Source organism: Syngnathus typhle, linkage group LG17, assembly GCF_033458585.1.
Source record: "Syngnathus typhle isolate RoL2023-S1 ecotype Sweden linkage group LG17, RoL_Styp_1.0, whole genome shotgun sequence".
Taxonomy (NCBI): Eukaryota; Metazoa; Chordata; class Actinopteri; order Syngnathiformes; family Syngnathidae; genus Syngnathus; species Syngnathus typhle.
Genome location: NC_083754.1, coordinates 5,422,970 through 5,437,919, shown reverse-complemented (window position 1 = coordinate 5,437,919; position 14,950 = coordinate 5,422,970). Strand labels below are relative to the sequence as shown.

The window sequence follows — 14,950 nt, the reverse complement described above, 5'->3', positions numbered from 1 at the left end:
GGCTTACACGCTGTTCCGCGCAAGTCCGGACAAAAAAAAAAAAAACCGAGAGTGAGAAAATATTTTGATTTTGAAATCTTGCGTTTGTTTCGGGGGCGTTGTTTAAATTTGGTGTGCGGCCAATAAACATTTCATTTCGTACTCCCCGACACACGCCCATGCATTGAAACATATAAACACTCGAGCCACTTTTTCCACACTCGGCGAGGTTTACGTTGCCTCTTTTACTCTCACATCCTGTCGAAAGCGTAAATTGCAGAAACTCAACATGCAACCAGAGCACTAATAGTACGGGCCTCCATTTCTCTCTGTTGTTGCTTTCTTTCTGAGTTCTGGCAAGGCCTTTGCGCAAATTAAATCCAGAGTTCCCTCCCTTGGACGTTGGGCTGACAGCTCTAAGCGACGTGCCAACGCTACTAAACGTCTGCAGATTAGAAGGTCGACCAACTCGGGATTACGGTCCTCTTGTGCCAACCGAGTATTTCGCTTGGAGCCCGCTCCAAAATGTTTTTTGTATCACTTGCATGGAAGACCTCAATGGCAGAGCAGCTGATTGTTTGTACCGGACATGAGAAAATAGAAATAAATAATTGTCAGTATGTAAAGAACTTTTTACCGGAGACTTCTTAGATCTTGTTTTGTGTTTCTAGACAGGAAGAAGTACTGGACAAAGGTAGAGGAAGAAAGACACCAAAAGAAAGTGGCACTCAAAGCTTCGGAAACGACAGCAGCCAGATAAAAGTGACGAAAGCGAGAGCGTCTGGACTCAATCAGCGTCTGCTCGTGAGTCATTCTATTGTCTATGAGATCTGTTGTGTGGGAGTTGCCAATCACCCACAGACGCTTTATTAGGTACACCTGCAAAATCTGGAGATTTGTGTTCCTAATGTTGTGTGCGGTGAATTGCGTTGAGTTGTTGTGTCAGGAAGGTGACGTCGAGTCCCCAGAACGAGTCCTTGTATGGTGAAAAAATGCAGACGGCCATTCCAGCGATCTTACTAAAAGACTATTTGGGGCATTTTGAACTCTCCCACGCAACAATTCAGGGGGTTACTTCATTTATTTATTTTTGATATTCTTTCCTCTCAGTCATTAATGCCCAAGAGAGGGACTTGTCCAGTTGTTTTTGGCCTTTGAGTCTGGCCCAGTTGGGGAGGGGTGTGACTGGAGCCTGTGCAATTATTAATATTGCTACAATCTTTGACTGTTATTGCGCAAGGTGCGTATGCATCATCACCACACACACACACACACACACACACACACACGCACACACACACACACACTTTCAAACCTGGGTTTGGTTTGCACATGCAGGAAATGGCAGGCGGGGGCGTGGGAGAGACCCCAGGGTTAGAAACTCTGCTCTCACAACCAAGACTGATCTTATTAAAAAAAAATTTTTTTATTGTACTCTGATTGTGGGTGTGACACCGAAACCTACATGCACAAACAAGTTGAATAAATTTTACTCCAAGTCCCGTTTGGCTTCATTCGAATGAATGACTCATCCGCCAAAATCAACAAGTGCTCAAGCGCCATGACCTCATTTTAGGTTGTTTTTTTTTAAACCTAAATTATTAAGATGACTTCATTTTAAATACATTATGGAAACACTTCCTTGGTTGAATGAAGAGGCACGGCAAGCCCAAATGTCCATGCCGCACTTGAGGCAGATGTTCAAGCCGCATCAGCAAACCACATCTGAAATGTTGCCTAAGCTCATAATTAGACAAGCTCCTCCGAAAGCAGCAACATTTATCCAGCTGTATTCCCGCCTTGGCCCCGTCTTCTCCGTCTAATCGGTCCACGGTGACCCAAAGATGTCTTTTCGGTCCCGAGTCCCCTTTACGCATGACGGCACGCACGCACGGACACGCGCTCCAACCCTCATGTGGGCCTTCCAGATAAGACGTGTGGATGTCGTGTCGTCTTTCTGATGGCAAGTTTATCGCCGAGCCCCCCCCCCCCCCCCCTCCTTTGAATGGGCCGCCATACTTTTGCTGAAAGTGCAACAATAACACACTGGCGGGATGAGTGTGAAGAATAAACTGTCAGGCTATCTCACAGAGATCAAGTTCCATACTGCAACTTTAAAAAAAACTTTTAGTGAGATAAAACTTGGAGTGTAAATATAGGAACTGACAAGTGTAATTCTTGGAGTCTCCTTTTGTTTTTCCCGCTCAGTACGCATCCCGAGCCATGATTAGCAAAATTTAAAGTGGCTCGACAAGCCAAAGTGTTCCCAGTGTATAAGACCCCGTTCTAATTGAAAGAGCGTGGGAGGGAAACTTCTGGTTGCAATTTGAAGATGCTTTTTTTAGTAACTCTCAAATGTGGGAAGTCAAAGTCGGTGAAGCTCCGGCGCCGTCGGGAAAGCGAGCATGAGATCTTGGGAGAGCGGGGGAAGTTTAAATCCACTGGAGGAATTCTCTCACTTTCAACTGCATGTGTTTGTTGAAAGTTACTTACGCTTATTTACATTAGATTGATTCGGCCTGTCACAGTAAAAAAAAAAAAGTGCCGCATACAAAGTTAATCCGCAGGAAACGGAACACACGGCCCTCGCCGCATGCTGCTCCCTCTCATGTGGGAATCCTGCTGCACCACATGGCACTGTAATTTTTGGGAAGAAGAAGGCCTGGAACAGAGCCGCTGATTATATTGACAATTTGAGCTGATCTGCTGTGCTTTTGTCTACTTGAAAGAAATGAAAACGTGCAAGAGAAGCAAAGGAGGAGGAGGGAGGGCAGTCATGCATAGGCTTGTAATGGTCCAAAATGCATCTTAGTTCTCCTTGCCGGTTCCCAGACTTGGAGCCAGCTGGATGGTAACTGTCGTCGCTACACAGCTGCCCTCCAAATGGATTTGGGAGAATTGATGGGCTGCATCACAAAATATCATCTAAAGAAATAATAGTATACTTTATATTTTCAGTTAGTTCAATTCATGAATCAAATTAAATGGTGCACACATAAAGTGTTGACCAGAGATTTTAAGACTACAAAGTCTGCAGTTGGTCACTGGCGGAGCTAAAGGGGGGCCCCGTGGGGGCACTGGAAACAAAAATGACTTAAAAATTAATTGTTGGAAGCTTCTTTTGATCATTATTCTCACAGTCTTAAGATTGTAGGTTGGAATCCAGGCTTCCTGTGTGGGGTTTGTATGTTCTCCCCATGCTTGCTCCTCAGCCTCTTGCCTGAAGTTAGCTGGGCCCACCCACGACTCAAATGAGTACAAGCTGTATAGAAAATGGATGGTTGAATAAATAGTTGAATTGACCTTAAGACATTGTTTGGAATTTAAGTAATCAGAACATCAGCAGAGACGGTGTTGCGTCCCTCTCAAGTTGTTCTAATAGAACGAAAATCAGCTAATAGCAACATCCAGACAGATCAAAATTGAATTAATTGCTTGTTAATGTTCCCCATTTGAATTCGGGGAAATGCGACCAAATTCTCGCCCTCATCCATCCAGAGGTTGTGAATGATTACCATCTGGATTTGTAAACAGAGATCCTCCCTGTGAAATATGATGCAGGCTCTCTTTCGGGACCCTGCATTTTGCTCAAATCCAAGTTCAAAGTAAACCAGTTGATAGACGTGACCGACGGCCAACGTCGCCACTGTAATGTATCCGGACGTGTGCGTGTCTGAAACGCGATACGCTTGTCTGTATGGGGGTCCTCGGCTTTGCTGCGGCAATCGCTGATTTAATTCGTAGTCAATCCTCTCAAAGGACTCGCTTCCTTCCTGTCACTCACTTTGTGTTTGTTCGTACCACTTCCATAGGGCCTTCAGATGAGGAATGACAACATGTGGCCGTTGAGGACCTCAAACCCCCTCAAAGTAGCCTTTCAAAAACAAGTTTTTGGTCTGGAAATGAAACTGTATGATAGCAGATGCTAAATTTGTTAACTAGCGTCAAACGTCCCTTCTTTGTAGTTCATAATATGAATCAAAACATGGCTGACTTCTTTCTTGAAGTTGAGTTGTTCAAGCAAACAATCAGTAAATGTGTCCAATAATAAAAAAAAAAAAATGCTACTATCAGCATGTGTGGCTAGCTTCAAGTTGGCTAATCAGATAGCGAACCACACGCTAAACTTGCTAACTTGCTTCAAACTCAATTTCCTCTATAATATTAATCATAACATGGGTGACTTCTTTGTTGAGTTGAGTTGTTTAAGCAAACAACCAATAGTCGTGTCCAGGTTTTATAAAGAATTAAAAACATGCCGCTATCAGCATGCGTGGCTAGCTTCAAGTTGGCTAATCAGATAGCGAGTCGCTCAGCCTGTGTTATCTGGCCACGGTCCACCAGTCCGCCCATTCTGTGTGTTGGTGCACTTTTCCATGCGGTCATAAAGGAAAAGTCGCGTTTGGCCTCCTGCAGCACTGTGGGAAAGTGCAACTCCTGCTTCCTCTGCTTATTTGGAGCCATCGGGTTATAAATGGACTTTTGCGAGGACTGCCCACAGGCCTCGAGTCACATCGCTTGCGCTATTCTCTCAAGGGTTCGGAGGGCGAGGTGCTGGGGGCTAATTTCCATTTAACAGAGGAAAATAAATATGAGTATATAATCGAGGAGACAAAGTCCTAAATGTAGACGGGCCCTTAACTTGCTGTTTTACATCGCTCAATTAAAGTTAACAGAAAGGAGCCCTTTGGTTCATTGTTTTCTGAAGCCGCTTTGAAAGGAGGAAAAAACAACAATGGAGCTGAGTTACGGTTTGTTTGGATTCATTTATGACACGTCAAACTGCTACTCACTTATTTTCAAATCCAGCCGCATTCCTTGTGTTACGTATCGCTGACGTTGGAGCTCTTCCATGGTTATGTGAGCGATTCAAACAGAGGGTGATATGAGTCAAGACCGTCTTGGCCGAGCTTGAGATCGAAAGCACAGCTGCACAGACGAATCCAGAACCCGACAGGTGCCGCGTTAAAACCTCTCGGAACCGACCCCCCCCCGTTTAGCTTAACGCTGATCCCCTCTTTCCAGACACTCCCGGAATGCTACTTTCATGACATGTTGTTCAGCTCAAAGCTAATCTGTGACCAAAGCATCAAATCTCTTCCTGGACACGGTAAAGAAATATTTGGATCCGCTGGCGACCAGAAACTTCACGTGTGTGTCGCTTCTGTTTTCTAAATGTATATTGAAAGAACAAGAAGAAGAAAAATAAGCACTCATCTTCTGGGGGGAATTGACACGTTCCCGGAATCGGCGAGTTGGACGCAGTAGCAGCAGCTGTCAAAGTTCTTCTTAGCGGCTCGTTGCACAATAGATACACTTGTAATGAGTGATTAGTGTCAGATATCGAAATCTGGCTGCTCGCTATGCAGTCCCAATTGTGGGAAATAACCACGCTGGTTGCACCCGATCCGAGGGTTTCGAGTTTCCTCCAAAGCAAAGTGGAAAACTTCCGGCTTCAAGACTTTTGGAAGATGCAGTCAAACAATTTCTCTTTAACTCTCGACTGCTTTTTTGCAACTCTGTAAACTACCAGTTCCTGCGGTTGACGAGTTGAGTCATGTGGTGCAGTCGACGGCCAATCAGCTGCATATTGCCCGAGCGCCTCTTGCAGCTGTTTGACTGATGGAAATGACGTTAGCATTTGCCACGGTTGAGAAGATGTTCTTCTCGCTTTGCCAATTTGTTCTGCTCTTTTACGCCCTTGGCCGCTTAGGTCTGTGCAAAGGCGGCGACGTCGGCGACGTCCTTCTCGTTTAGACAAAAGCAAGCTTGGCGGGCTCGCCGGGCCGCAGTTTATTGGACCGCTGTGTCTTTTGCTCTCCTTTGAGAGTGTGTGTGTGGTTGTGTGTGTGGAAGAGAGTCCAAATCTGCTCTCTCTTTCCTCTAGCACGCGGACCACACACAGTCACCCACTTCAACCACCACAAAGGCCAGCGAGAGCAGTTGCAGAAGCTGATGACTTGACTGCGCACACGGCGCTGACTTTTCTTATCCTGCCGTGTTTGCGAACCGCGTTGATACGAAACAGACTCTAGCATTTGCTCCTCCCTTTGCTTTTCTGCCTTTTTGTGTCTCTAGACTCTGAGAACAATATGACTCTGCTTTCCCATAGTGCCACCTCTGGAATGTGTACTGTAGAGATTTGCAAACACGACGGCACGCCGAGGACTTGGTGGCTGCTTGATAACGATGCCAAGGTTGAAGACCAGCGTTTCAGTTATATGTCATAAAAACAAATCTACCTGTAATGACTCCGAAATTATGAGGGAGGAGGCACGGTATCATTTTTCATTTTCTCTTCCTGCTCCTCTTCGGCCCCGTACAGTTAAATCTTAACATAACATGACAGGAGGCTCGTCCTGACAGAAGTTTATTGCCACTCCAGTGAGAGATAGTCATCATGTTGACATGGCTGAGTGGAGAATTACGTAGGTGGGAGATCATCTTATCCTTCCATCTTGTGATTCCTCAAACACACTTTGGAACCCACGCACATGTACAGTCAAGACAAGCGGTCGAGTCGTGTGCTAATACTCCCCTCCTCCCTTCCCCTAGTTACCCCCGTTATGTGTTTAACCCACCGGGCGCTCCTAGGCTCCCACATCCTGCTCGTATCTGTGCCCTTGGTTCCCACAGCGAACGCGGATGGGAAGGTTGCAAAAACGACCGGGATGGGATAAAAATTCACCATTTGTGAGGTTTGTTGAGAATTTTCTCAGAGGAAAAAATGGACAGAAAGCGAAGGAGTCTCTCTACAGGAAAATGGCAGACAAATAAACATGAACTGAGATTTCAGGTCTCATTGGGTTGGAAGCAAACCACAAGTTTAATTATATTATCATTAATCTGTCTGAATTCAACATACTTTTCCACTTCTCATGGTAAAAAAAATAAATCTTTCTTGGTTGAAGGGTTTTGTGAGCATGCTAACAAACGCTAACTACTTTAATCATGGGAAGATGCAAATGATCAATATCAGGCTCACTAACATTTGCAGCCAATTTGTACTGTTTGTTTGCTTCTCTTTCCAGGTCACATGTTGTTAAATCCAAAGCGGCAGCAGGTAAATAAAAACGTCCTTCAACTGCCGCAAGGCGCCACATTAGTGCAAAGCGCTCGCTTTAATTGTTCTGCACCTTTGACCCTCACTCAGTTTTTTTTTTTCCACAGGGGCTCGTTCCAGCGGTGACCTCGCCGCTGTTCATTTTGATGGAGAAAACCAGGAAGTTCTCACACACAAATAAAGGATTTCCACGCATGTCAGCCAAGGTCAGTGGACACTGTTATCTGTCCTACATCGATCCGGTTCGGAGGGAGCCGATTTTCCCACATGGTGTCCCCTCGCTCGGGGATCGATGAAGCAGGATTTGGTATGTAGTATCATGGACAAATGTATTGAGACAAGTTGGCCATTAGATATGCAGGAAGTGAAAAATGGAACCCACAATTCTAAATTCCATTAAAAGTTGTCTTGATTCAAGTCGGGCCTTGATTTGTGCACTCGGAACGGAAAAAAAAAGTGGCTTTGGATAAACTGTTTACACAAAGCTGGAGGCATACATACACAATGCATGACATCATACATACTGCAATACACAGTCTAAACTATAGTAGGCAGCGTGGTGCCAAAGGAACTTCCAAAAGAAGAGAAGAAGCTAGGCTAACTGTTAGCTAGGCTACAACCAGATAACTTTTGTTCTTTTTCACGTTACAATGACATTTTAGTTAACTTAACAAATTCTCCCCTATTGCCTTAAATATGTGAGCGAGACCAAGTTATGATTGCTGGAGAAATAGCACATATGGAAATATTAATGCTGGAGGTCAAACTGGCAGAATCGTGGAGAACTTCACATGAGAGAGACTGAAAGCTAATTTGCGTAAAAAAACGCAAAGAGTTTGGACTCTATCCGAGGGAGAAGAATTCCCCAGTTAATGAAAGGGTGTGGGTCTGATTTGTGACCCCCTTCACTCCCGTGCCTCCAGCCCGCCTATGATTGCGTTGACCCTCTTCCTCCTCGCTCCCCTCGGGCTGCTCTTTTTCGAAGTAATATGGGAGCGAGGTGCTTCCGCTTCCCTGTTTGTCCTCCGGGTGGTTCGGTGAACGAGGCGGAATTAGAACAAGCTGTCGAAACAGCGCGTCCATGGGAGTGCGGCTTGGAGACCCCCAAGATGGCTTTTAGAAATCCACCATCCAAAGTATTAAGATTCACACGTACTGGTGTGCTGACGACAGCAAGACAAAAAAAAATGGGGAACTTGCTAATGTGCATCAGTTGGATAAATTCTTGTATGTGTCAGACAAAACATTGTGAAATGTTATTGTGTTATTGCAGTCGCATCTGTCTGCGATATGTGTGTGTGTGGGTGGTGGTGTGTGTGTGTGTGTGTGTCGGGGGGTGCACGCATGCGCAACACAGACATCCGAGGTCGAATAAATCAAATGGCATCCATGCGCTGGTTTGCGTTAGCTAGCCGTTCCTAGTAATTAGCTCCCACAACAGAGTCCACGGTGTAATTATGGAGCAGAGTGTGGACCACATCTGGGATCCAGCATGTCTTAACACGTCCTCCACCAACACCAGTGTGAGAACCTCAAGCCGTAAAATAAATCCTCACACAGCAGTAGCAGCTAATGATATTTTTGTGTCTCCTCTGTTGTGAGAAAGCTGCCTGTCATGAGCTCTCATGACACACGTCGCAATCATCACTCACGAAACAAAAATAAGCAACAGGTGACTATGAGCCTGGGTTCCTCCTCAGAGGAACAGGTGCTCGCGGGGAAGCTTCACTTTACAAACTTCAGGCTAGACATACACAGGAGTTGTTCTTAGCATTATCGTTCATCCTGGTCCAATTAGACATATTTGTAGCTTGCTCCCGTAGATTGCAGTCTTCATGATTTGAAGTGAGTGCTTTGTAATTTTGCCTCCATTTTTACAGGTGTTAAAAGTCATTATGTCAAGCTAAGAAAGTGGCTTAAAAGGGGGGGTCTTCTTGCTCCTCCTCTTCCTCATCTTCTTCCTCAGCCAGCTTTGATGCTTGAGGGTTTGCAGGACCCGACAACTGCTCTTAAATTAGAGACTATGAGAGGACACAATGGCATGCAGGAATCTCTGGATTGTCTCCGTTGGCTTTCTCTTCCAGGGCGGGCATTTGAGGAAGAGATGTAAATTTGTTTAGGAAGGTGCGGAAATGAAGAAAATGAAAAAATATATATTTTTATTTGGAGATTTATTTTGGGGAGGCCTCAGCCTCTTTGCTGCATGATCCCACTTTCCTGCATTAGTTGCCATGGAGACAGTGACCAGGTCACCGGGAGGGGTCGGAACGGCCAGAGGGCCTGGTTGTAAAGTTGCTCCGACAATAAACTCATCCATTCAGGAGAGATTAGTACTGGCGAGCCTTTGAGGATCCACCCGGGGACAGATAAGACAACCTGAAGCTGCAGGACGCCGCACTAAACACGCACAAACGGGAGGAGGAGCGCTACAGAAATCTCCGTGGAGAAACATCTGTGGGGCGTTTTTAGAACACTGGGAGGGGGAAGAAACAAAGAGGAAATGGAGAAGCTAGATGGTTTGGGATTCACTCAAAAAGATTAACCAGGTCCAGAGACAATGATGTGATTTATTTTTTTATTATTATGAATGCGAGCATGGATGTACCCCACCGTCACGCCAATTTCCACTTCCTGCCGCCATAGACTGGCTGGTTATTTTCCTCTTTGTGTTTTAATAAAAGTGGAATTACCCCCCACCCTCCCCCCAGGGTGGAATGTCTGCCACTATCAGCCCACCCCCATGCCCCCGCACCTCTCCAATTTTTTTTTCCTCCTCATCGGCACCGAGTCTTTCTTGAGAGCACTGCTACCTGCTCCAAACATGCACTTGACCTTTGTGGCCCACTTCTGAGAAGCGAGATATTAATAGCAGCACGGACTTCACTTAGTTGACATTTCAAGTAAAACATAAAAACCGAACCGTATTATCTTTGCAATGAAGTCGTCACATGCAGATGATCAATTCTGCCCGTGGCTCGTGGCTGAATTCTAATCTTCTACAAAGTAAGCGGTCAGCAATCCTTGAAGAGATTTCCTTTTTTGCCCTCAGGCGCACAGCACTTAAACCTTGTCAACTACCAACACTTCCCTCTTGTCCCACCCCGTCTTATTCCATTACGGCTTCCCTTATCACTCAAGTGGGCTTCTGGGCCACAGACTGGAATGCAGCACACTCATTAAAACCCAGAAGAACATTTTTGGGGGCCTGATCTTTGTTTATCAGATCCATGAGCATCATCTATTTTTTTTTTTTTTAGCACAGCTGCTGTGACATGTTAACTCCTGATCAGGCTCTCCTCGGCACATCCACTATAATGAAGTAGGGATTAGAATCACATATAATCTCACACCATCTTCAATGGGCTCGGATAAAGACAGCGGACAGTTGTCATGATGCGTCCTTTGAATCGGACTCCAGAAACAAAAGAGTCATTTCATTGCTCTTCAAAAATGTGGGAGAACATTTGTGCTCCATACAAGAGAGTCATTAACTGGAAATAAACTTAAACCAAAATTCATGGAAAAAGATTTGTCATTGTCTTAAACAAAAAAAAAACTTGCAGAATTAGAGCGACTGTCATGCTGTTTGACAAAATTCTGATCTAAAAGAAGAATAGAAAATACAATGGAAAATGAGCTGGCTATGGTTCCACTGTGTCTGCATGACAACCAGTTTTACTCCCCACTTTCTCGGAAGACTGGCATTGCGTTATGCAATGAGAGAAGTCACGCAAGATTGTGACGGACATCTCTTGGTTGAACTCTGTGCATGCAGGGTGAGATCGAGATTTGCTGTGGAGGAAGGGGGGGGGGGGAGTGTCCCTCATGGGATGCTTCAGTAATAATTATACCTTAGTGGTGCACTTGCATTGTGACTCGCTGGCAGTTGTTTGGATTGCGCACAAGCCAGCTTGAGTGTTTTTTTTTCTGTCTTCCCCTTTTTTTAAGGACGGATGATCCCGACTTAAATGGGCCTTGCTGGGACACGTAAAAGGTGTAGGTGGGGGCGGTGTGGGTGCAGCCTTTCTCACCTCACGATGGTGGAAGTGTGGGAACCACGCCGCTGCCAGCAGCGCATGAGTAACAAGTACCCCGAGGGACTGTGTTGTAATCTCTTCTAACGCCTCTCCCGTTCTTCTTGGAACACACACACACACCGCACATTCATGCGTTTATGTCAGTCAGCGTGCATTTGCGAGCCACAAGTCACACAGAAATGGCATGGTTGCATATTTGTAGGATAAACACAATCACAGTCAAGGAAAAATGAGCTCGGAGGGAGATGTTTGTGGTTAACATGCAGTTTCGAAAGGTAGCGCTTATAGACGTGGACGTTGTTAAAGGCAAGGTGACATTTGTATAGCACACGAAAGCAAGTCAATATGCTTCACTCAACCAAACCAAAATCACAACATCGAAAAGCATTTGCAAAACAAAAAAGAACAAAAAAGAATGTACTCCTTAACAAAAGGGGTCCTAAGATTGACACTTGAGGGACTCCACCTGTCATGGCCGTTCGGTTAGATTAAAAATTTACAATTTAAATCGCAACTTCAACATTTCTAATATAAAATAGCATTCAGTTGGACATTTTGCTTTTTTTTTTTTTTTTTTTAATAAGTGAGTTACCCACTGAGAAAAATAATCACAAAATGGACAGTTGGGTGCTCTGGCATGATTGATGTTTTGCAAACCGCTTGCAGCGCACACACAAGAATGAAACAGCAGCAACAATTTCACAGTAAACTGAGCCCAAGAAGTGCAAATAATCGAGGATGATGCCTACTGCCGCCATCTTTGTGAGGCGATGCAAAGGAATGTTCTAATACGGGTTTCATAGAGTAGTGCGAGTGTGGGGGGGGGTTGTTTGGAGCCAGTGGGCTGGCAGCTGTTGCTGCTGTGCAGGGGCCCTCAGGTCCCGGGCCGACCCTAATGGCCGGACCAGCTGTCCGAGTCCAGTCTGTAGGGGCGTGGGGCTTCGGGAGGCGGGGAGGGCATGAGAACTTCCACCCCCCTGTCCTGCGGGGCGGGTCCCTGCCTTGTCTGCCCTCCTCTGAAACGGGGTGATTGATGGCGCGGGGTTGACACCGCGCTTCCCCAACAATTGACTCAAGAGGGACGGGATGAAGGGGGCGCTCGGGACCCCTCCGCGTCTTTCTCTTGCCGTTTTCACAGGCAAATGTGGGATCAGTCGCAGTTGTAATTCAGTCATTTTTCTCAATATGTCTTTTATTTGACGTCTTGACTGGAGCATATGCCGCTTCAAGCGCCTTTCAAGGCTGTCAGTGCAATCACGTCGCAACTTAACTCGGGTGTTCTGCTGCTTTATTTGTCACATTACATGCTCTGAGATCTTTTTTTTTCTTTTTCTGTCCAATATTCTTAATGAGCGCAATTGGCCTTTGTCAGTAGAAGCCCTCTGGCCGCAGCCCCCATACAGCTACCGTCTTCCCGGAAGCTCATGGTCCGTCATGGGTGTCCAGCGGCTGATCCTCGAACGTGTGTTGGGTCATCAGCATCAGGGCCTTACTTACACACAAGTGACCTTTCGCACTAAACCCCGGGATCCTCCCTGGTTCCCTTTCAGCACGTCGCTGGCACCTCAGTTCTCCCTTAAGATTTACAGGCCTTCTCAGGGGCAAGGGGGAGGGAGGGAGGCGGGGGGGGGGGGGGGCAAACGGGGCACTGTCCGGCAGCTGTTCACGGTGGCCTTAAGTTGCTATTTCACACGGAAACACAGTCGTGGCCGCTCTCCAACTCTGTTCGTGATACATTCCTATGCAAGGATGGCTACTCTGTGCCCTCGCTGACCCCCCATTTTCACTATACATTGGGAAACCAAAATGCCTTAGTGAGTCTCAGTCCATGTCAATCCACTGACACCATCCTCTGTTTTTTCTCCATTCACAGAAAAACAAATTATTTCCCCATTTGGATTTTCAAACAAATGTCCCGCTGATGGCTCCCATCCCAAACTTCTGTATAATGACGAACAAGCCCAGAAAAGATTCCACATAGGTAAAACACTCTTTTTTTTTTTTCTCCCCCACTCGCTTCAAGCCCGTCCCTGGACGTGTGTACACATTGAGGATTTAATAGCCATTTAGAGAGCTTGTGAGAAAGTCAAACACTTTTTCCCACAATCTGAAAGAAGATTCATCATTTGCACGTGTTTACTTTAGTCAAAAAAGCCCCAGACGCGATGACCGTGTGTGTGTGCGTGCGTGTGTCTGTGTGTGTGTGAGTGGGTGGGCAAGAAAAAAAAGAATACAAAAGTTCAACCATTTTGTCTGTTGTCTCAACATGCAAGATGACACATTTATTGTTGCGGGAAGTTAAAAACAAAATGAGTGAACTTGTTGTATTGCATATATACAGGGTGTGCACACTTATTCAACTTCATGACCTTACTTATTTTGACTTTGCCAGTTGGAATTTTTTTTTTTTAGAATTTAATGGTACAGGTAGGTCGCAATAATGGAGAAAGTTTTGGATTGATTTATCTTGATTTCATTATTTTACATTTGAACAAGGAAGGGTGTGCAGACTTTTTTTTAACCACTGTTTTAATGTTATAGGGATTCTTTTTTTATGAATGTGATGTTTATGAAAGAGAGCCTGTTAATAGTGCTTAGGAAAAGGAGGAGGTTTTTTTTTCGAATAGATGATGTCACTTTTCCAGCATCAACAAAGTATTATCTTATCTATACTTGTGTGTGTGTGTGTGTGTCTAACTTTTCAGCAACGACCTCATCAGGTCTTTGCTTTTGGCTTTACGTCCCATAATTTCACAGCACTTGACGCTGACCACCACTGTGCACACAATGCGATGACCAAATTATGAAAGCTCATCAAGCCGGCCACTACGCTCTGATTGGCTGCGACATGCGGCAGCAGGAGGTCCCGGTACCCCCCATTGGCCGTGAGCACTTTTTATTAGGCGGTGGGCTTTTAATCCTCTCCACGCTCTCCGTGGGTGCTCTCATGGTTTTTGCCCATAAATCAGTCTGCTCTGGGTGGTAGAGTCATCACGTCTACTTTGTGTCCATACACACACGCACACACACTGCCGAGTGATGCTCTGAAAGGTCACCTAGCAATAGCTAACAATCAATAGCTTCTGACCTTATCAGTTTTGATTTTAATTTAAGATTATGCAACCTAAAACCAGATATGTAGCTCATATTGGTAAAAAAAAAAAAATCTTACCAAACATCTGCACCAAAATTTAGCTACTTAGAAGATTGAGCTAACCTTTTTGGTTGCAAACCAATTTAGGAAGAGGTGAAGGGAAGAAGCTAGTGGCGTCAAGATGTTGCGTCCCAGTCACACGTAAGGTAAGCGGCTGTGCCAAGTGCATTGGGTTGTCTCTCCAGCAGAGAACAGAGTTATAAATCGCCAAGCCGACGACAAGCTTGTTTGTGTGACGGGAGAATTCCCCCGGAGCCGTGCGCGAGAACTTTGCCACCAAAGCGTCCACTCTCACACCCCGGCTGCAGTCCAAACACAACACCCAATACTTGATGTTTGTTTGTGCGCGTGAGAAAAGAGGGAACGCAAATAAATAAACCGGCGAGATGTCGGTGGATTTCTTTTGAAATTACTTGAAGTAAAAGAATGGAGGCCGACCCGCTGCTGTTCACACGTGATTTAGTTCTGTGTTTTCAGTTCCAGAACAATACAACAATGCAGGCCAGGTCACATTTCCACAGGGAAGACTCGGCTCCGTTTCTACTGATGACATCAGACGAGGAAGTGAAATGTTCTGAAACATAACTTTGACCACAACTGGCAACAAATCAAACCTGGAATCTGATTGGACGAAAAAAGTGTTAACAATAGCAGAGTTATATATCTTGTGTTCTAAGAGTCCCAATTCTACGAATCCGACCCAGCTTTGATCGGATG

General features: G+C 45.4%; 1 long non-coding RNA gene across 1 annotated transcript; it reads left to right on the top strand.

Moving 5' to 3' along the window:
• Positions 1 to 194: 194 nt before the first annotated feature.
• Positions 195 to 13,062, top strand: LOC133170069 (uncharacterized). Its single transcript, XR_009718493.1, has 7 exons — positions 195 to 783; positions 3,792 to 5,089; positions 5,867 to 6,411; positions 6,535 to 6,677; positions 7,011 to 7,042; positions 7,150 to 7,248; positions 12,953 to 13,062. It is a non-coding gene; the product is annotated as an uncharacterized LOC133170069 (long non-coding RNA).
• Positions 13,063 to 14,950: the final 1,888 nt, after the last annotated feature.